The following is a 6,525-nucleotide window of genomic DNA, read 5'->3' as shown; positions in this document are numbered from 1 at the left end:
TCCCGTAGCATAGCAGCGTCAAGCTGCTGTTAAAAACAGTTAAAACACCCGCAATGTGTTGCCGATAAAAATCGCTAAGATAATTAGTTGGCAACGAATTTGATTATCGATTTTTATCGATTTAATCGATTCGTTGTTGCAGCCTTAGTTGAAGCGTTTTTTTTTTTTTTTTTACAAATTTGCTACATTTCATGATCTAGAATTCTAGATTAACGTATGAGTAAACTAAGGCACCAGTACTTGTTTCAGATGTTAGGTATATGTATTTATGACATAAAGATGTTGTGTTGCCAAAATCAATATACATTTTACAAGCAAAAACAGCAGCACAAGATTTTCATTTTTTGTTTATATACTTTTATATACATTTCTGGCCTGTGACTGCAGATATTATGAGTAGAACTTTTAACCCAAAGTCCAGAAGGTATTATCTATGAAAAATGCATTGAATGAGTAGTGCCCATGACGCGGGAACGATTTTCTTGGCACTTTTTCTGGGGTCGCAACACAGCCTACAAATTAAATCCGAAATGTGGATGGCAGAAAATCCACCAAGGACTTAGAATCCGACTTATGGTTTATAGGAACCGGACCACTGTTAACCCATTCTGAACGGGAACCCATTTTGGTGTTGGCATCATGTTATGCTTTAGCTATTGAAAAATAGCAGATCTACAAGCTCATAGCGCGCCACCGAGTGGCGCGCTACGAGCTTGCAGGTCTGCTATTTTTGAAAAATCGAAGAACGACTGACATTTTTAGAATCTGATCTCAGGTCAGAATGGGTTAATCAGACCAGTGTGTGTCCAGTGGAAACCTCGTATGAATCTGATCTCAGGTCAGAATGGGTTAAAAGCTTCCATAGGCCTCAACCATTATATAGACGCAGTAGGACCTGGGATATGGCGCCACCTATCGTCCACGTCCGTATATATACATACTTAAGAGTAAGCACGCGCCCACACGCACACACACACACACACACACACACACACACACACACATGCTGCCGTTTCCCTCGTGCATGTGTGCCTATTGTCTGGAGAACAAAGCACACGGCCTGTAATTAGTTGTGGAGAACAACGCTGTGGTCACATGACCCACATACACCACATACACTGTCATTCCTCTGTGTCCCCCCCCCCCCCGTTACAAAGTGTACGCTGATTATTATGGGAATGTTTACCCTGCTTTTGGAGGAGAACGCTTTCTTCTTACCAAAAATGGTTTGGTGCTTCATAGCATTACGCCCCAAACATGGAATGTTCCCCAGTGAGGGGTTGGTGGGAGAGGCTGGACAGCAGACGGCTGGACTTTGAATTTCTCTAACTATAAACTTTCATGACAGCAGAACAGCCTAAGTACAAATATAATTTATGAAAAGCTACTACAGTGAAGTCTGTTCACAGAAGTTGTTGTAGGTAGGATAATGTGGGGATTATCTGACGAGGTACCATTTGAGGGGGCAAAACCTTACATATACTAAATAATACTAAATTGTTTATAGGTTCAATATATAAAAATTCCGGGAGGAAAAACGGGCAAGCACCGGGGCGAGTTGTCCAGTATTCAACATGGTTACCACTGATGGTTGAATCCCCCCCACACCCCCTCCCAGAGGAAAATCTTGTTGCTCTTTTAAAGCTGATATATTGCTCCCGAGACATAAGGGAGTGTCTCATTTGTGGTTCATACGTGGTTCATTTGATGATCACCAAAGTCTCAATTATGTCGCCTAAAATGCCTTAGGCGACAAAATTGAGATATCGATATAGTCTACTTTAATGCTGTTTAGTGTCTCATGTAGCTTTGTTTGAGATTGCAGTGAGAGATAAATGAGAACTAGGAGAGATCTCATTTCATGATCACTTAAGTCTCGTTTATTGCTCAGGATGCTAAGCATAGCTTGAAATGAGATTATAGTGAGAGATAAATGAGAGGTAGGTGAGATATCTTTATTGGCTACTTTGAGTCTCACATGAGTCTCATAATCGAGCCATACTAGAGCTGTAAAGGAGATAATGTAAATATGCAAATATTGTGATATAAAACAATACAATAATTTCCTTCAATATAACTTGCCTTTATTTATCTTTAAGTGCCAGTAGTGCATACAGTGCTTTAACAGTAGTGTCTTAACTCAAAATGAAATACAAATCTAAAAAGCGACCCGAGTAACAACATATCAAGTAACAACTAGTAAGACAACTATGACTAACAACAAGGAGAAGCACACAAACATTAAAGGAGAATTCCATGCTACAAGGCTTTCTTACCTTTATGTAACGGGGTCCAGGTTTTATTTTGTGCAAAAGCGCATTTCCCCTACCATAAGCCCTCAATTAATTGCATTGAATTGAATGGGGCTATGGGGTGTCGCTTATTTCCATCGCTCAAAAATCCATATTTTTTGTATATGTCCTCTTTTCATAATGTAAATAGTATCCCGAGTGGCACACTTTACTACTCATTTCGATGGAAATAAGCAAATTAGCACAAAAACCCAACCCCCGAAATGGCCAATCATGCACTTTTTCACAACATAATACCTGTCCTAAACCTCTTTGGTGGGGACGTAACAAATAAGGTAAGAAAGCCTTCTAGCATGGAATTCTCCTTTTAGCAGAGGCACTTTAAAAGTATTTTTTAACCTTCCCATTCTTGCCGCTGCGGCACTTGTTTAACATGTAGACGTCTTGATGGTCTGAATGTTCAATTTTGTCAACAATACCAATTACAAGTAAAAGGCACGTTCAATTCATTGTGCGCTAAAGCCAACACAAGAGCTACAGTCTAGTGTCAAGAGTAATCTATGTTAAAAACGAAGTTGCTTAAATAGCTATAATCGCTAAAACTACCTAAAGTGCAGAGCTCAAGTGCAAAATGCCATTACGGTATATTAGCCACAGACATTTGGCCATATAGTCCGGGCCATGTAGTGTTCAATGTGTATTCATAAGTCTAATGGTGAAAAAAAAAGAAGGTGCTCCATAGTCTTTGTGGCTAGCAAGGCTGAGAAACCGGTTGCATGGGGGCCACTGTGATGGCTCAAACAGGCTGTGACTGGGATGGTGGACATCCCCGACAATCCCTTCAGCCTTGGCCACACAACGTCTCTCGTATATTCCCTGGAGGGAGGGAAGCTCACCTCCAACTATGCGCTGGGCTGTTCTCACCACTCTCTGTAGTGCCTTCTGCTGAAGTGCAGTGCAGCTCCCATAGCACACGATGATTCCACCCGTCAGGATGCTCTCGATGGTGCAGTTGTAGAAGGACCTCAGTATACGGGGGCTGACCTTGAACTTCTTCAGGTGCCGTAAGCCGTCTCTGTGACACCTTCATCCACCCATCATGGGTGGCACACCGTAAGAAGACATCCTGCAGACAGATAAGATTAAATTAGCTATACAAGAACATAGTCAACATGTTTCCCCACCAGTGATGTTGTTCCATCTTTCACTCAATCGAAAAAAAATAACAGTGAACCAGAGTAATGTTAGATAAAAACCTACTTGACTCTGTGCCCAGCATAGCCACAAACAGGGCCAACCTGGCTCAGAGAGAGACTGTCCCACCACTGCAACATCTGTGTTGCATTTCTTTACTACCAACTGCATAAGGTACAGTATAAGAGACATATTTACTCATATCTGCTGTCGGGGAGAAACCACCTAACTCCAAAATGTTCATATATATTTTTTTTCTATTTTCAGGAAATGAAGAAAAACCTTATATTTTGAAAACAAAACAATAATGCCATATGAAAGTTGGTTTTGTGACTTTACATAATGTCAATGACTTGCATTAGAGGGGAGAGTTGGCCATTTTAGCAGACAGTTTGAGGGTCCAATGGAATTAAGAGGTTTGTCCGAAGCACTTTTTACCATTGGTTCAATATTGGTCCAACAGTACTGATGTATGCAAAAGAAAAACAGTTTCTGTTAGGTGGTTTATTCTTCCCAACAGCAACGATCATATATCCATAAGCAAAAGGGGGCTTGCACATTGTAGGATGAATGAGGCTCTTTGGATGCCAAAAACATTGTCTTTATTTAAAAAGTGCAAAAGGTGAAATGGTGAAGTGGAGTGGACATTTCAGTATCAGACCATCATATTGGCTATAAGTAGGCAGGGGGCCTATTTGAGTTAACCAATGGTAGAGGCTGATCAAAGGCACACTATTATGTCAGCCCATTACCACTGTTGGGTCCCAAGTGGCATACAGGAAATTAACACCATAAAATACAACTGCAAAGATTTCCCAACAAATGCATTGGTTACAATATAAATGATCTGAATATACTTTACAAAGCCAAATGTGTGAAGAAAAACTTACTTTGAGTGGCTTCCAGTTTGGTGGAGTCTGCAACTTTCTTTTACAATCTGGGAACGCCACTGAGAAGACCATCACATTCTTCAGGCCTGAAGAGGAGGCCTGTGAATAGAGATGCAGCATAAACATTTCACAAACTGCAAATTGACCATGAAAACAGACAAAACTTCACTTCCTTGTTGTCAAAGACAAAGACAAAATGCAGTATTGTAGACAATATTCTTTAGTGTGATCCATACCTGGATAGAGCTCCTGCATGGCTGCACTTGTGACCTGGCTTCAGATTCCCAACCAATGTCGACAAGCCCCTGTAGAACAAAAATAAATCTTCAAAACTGACCAAATAAAGAACTAAAACTACAGTGAAATTTATAACAAAAAGTCAGTACAAAATATGGAACATTTCAATACTGACCTCTGCAGGAACATGGTCAACAAGCCAGGCTGAGACATGTGGAATGTAAAGCTGATGTGCCCAAAAGACAGCCTGGATGGATAGGTGGAACAGAAGGCTGCAGACAGAAATAACCAAGTTACAGAGAGAGGGAGAAATTACAGAAAAAAGGCTTAGCGTGTCATTACTGAGCATACCCATTTACACGCACCTCGACAGTGGGTGCAGGGCCAATAAGGTAATCATGGAAGGAGGGAGGTAGGGCCCACACACACACCATTCTATTGGTAAAGGATTACTTTATTGAACAAACAACACAAACGAAAGTTGTTTCAATAAAGTAATCCTGGACCTTTACCAATGATAAATGGTGGAATGGTGTGCGGGCACACCATACCACAATATAACCTTCCATGGTTATATTACTGCACAGGACCTAGCCCCTGACAAAAGGTCTGAGCTAATTTTCAAAAATATTTGATGCGTGTGAAAATAGCATATCTACAAGTGTAGTGACACACCATGGTTTCTGCAGTACAACCAAATGCTTAAAAAATGAATCAGCATATTATTACTGTTTAAATTGTCAGTGGTATTAGTGCCACAAATATTAATTTAATAAACAAGATAAATTATAGAAGATTCTTCTATACCAATGAACCATATAGCCTCAGCGTGCCTATTCTGGAAATTTAAGCAAAACATTTGCAAATCTACAAGCTCACTATGTAAGCTTATTTTGGTATTGTTTAAGCTCATTTTCATATCAAGGACCATTATTAATTCTGCATTTGAGCAGCTTGAGCCACAGACCACCATTTGATGAGATTAACCTCACAGACCCAAAATTTAAGAATATTTTGTTCAATACACGTTGAACTAAATTGAACTGAATTAAATTACCATAGAAATATGCACAAGGTTTTTCCAATCAAAAATACTGTTCCTCAAAAATCGTTCTAAACACATAATCCTAAAATAAAGAATGATTTAAAGCCAAAAACGAAGTCTACCTTCATTGCAACAGAAATAACCACCAGATTAAACTTGACCACAAAACCCCTCAAATGAACACAGACAGACTCACCAAAAACGATCTCAAATTAAAATAATAACTTCACCAACAACACTAGTGCAGTGTATGACTATTTACAGTATTTAGTGTAGTACAAACCTATTCAAATAGGACGAGATGTCCCCCATATAATGTTAGCTAAACACTAACGTTAGCATATTGCTAACAGTGCTGCAGCTGCTAAATGTTGGGCTATAAATTCATAATGATGCACCTCGCGGTTGTTAACATATTTTCCTTAATGTGGGTCTTTATATAGTTCTCGTTCTGTAACATACCTTTTCGCTACAGCCTGAAGGGGTTTAATCCATTTAGTTCGGACGTTAACTTGTGTTGTTGTTCTGCAATCTTCTCCTGCATGCCGTCCTTCCTAATCCTTAGTTCCTTGTTGTGACTTGTGACTCTTTCACTTTCAAATTCAAACGCTGTTCGTTGGTGACGTCAGACCACGAGTCAGACGCTCTGGGTGATATTTCCGGTTTGTTGTCCAATGGCGTTCGAGATTCGGTCCATAGAGGCGGGCCAATTGCCGAGCGAGATAGTTTTATTATATATTATTAAATCAAAATGCATATGCCTACAGGTCCTAAGCCTAATTCACCGTTTTAATTTATTCCAAAATGTTAAAAATATAATAAAAATAAAGGTATGCTTTGGAAATTGGTTATTTCAGCATGCAGGGTAGAACACTATCTGACCTAAACTGTATTTCTTTTTTATCCA

The 6,525-nt window shown here is 39.7% G+C and overlaps 1 long non-coding RNA gene across 1 annotated transcript; it reads right to left on the bottom strand.

Annotated features, from left to right (window-relative positions):
* Nucleotides 1-2,661: 2,661 nt before the first annotated feature.
* Nucleotides 2,662-6,176, bottom strand: LOC308317604. The gene is made up of 5 exons (XR_013964272.1): nucleotides 6,081-6,176; nucleotides 4,749-4,845; nucleotides 4,573-4,641; nucleotides 4,337-4,435; nucleotides 2,662-3,378 (listed from the first exon to the last, which is right to left on the bottom strand). It is a non-coding gene; the product is annotated as an uncharacterized lncRNA (long non-coding RNA).
* Nucleotides 6,177-6,525: the final 349 nt, after the last annotated feature.

The sequence above is a fragment of the Protomyctophum bolini genome (assembly GCF_963924005.1).
Source record: "Protomyctophum bolini genome assembly, chromosome: 6".
Taxonomy (NCBI): domain Eukaryota; kingdom Metazoa; phylum Chordata; class Actinopteri; order Myctophiformes; family Myctophidae; genus Protomyctophum; species Protomyctophum bolini.
Note: the sequence above shows the minus strand (reverse complement) of the source record. Positions and strands in the feature narration are given on the sequence as shown.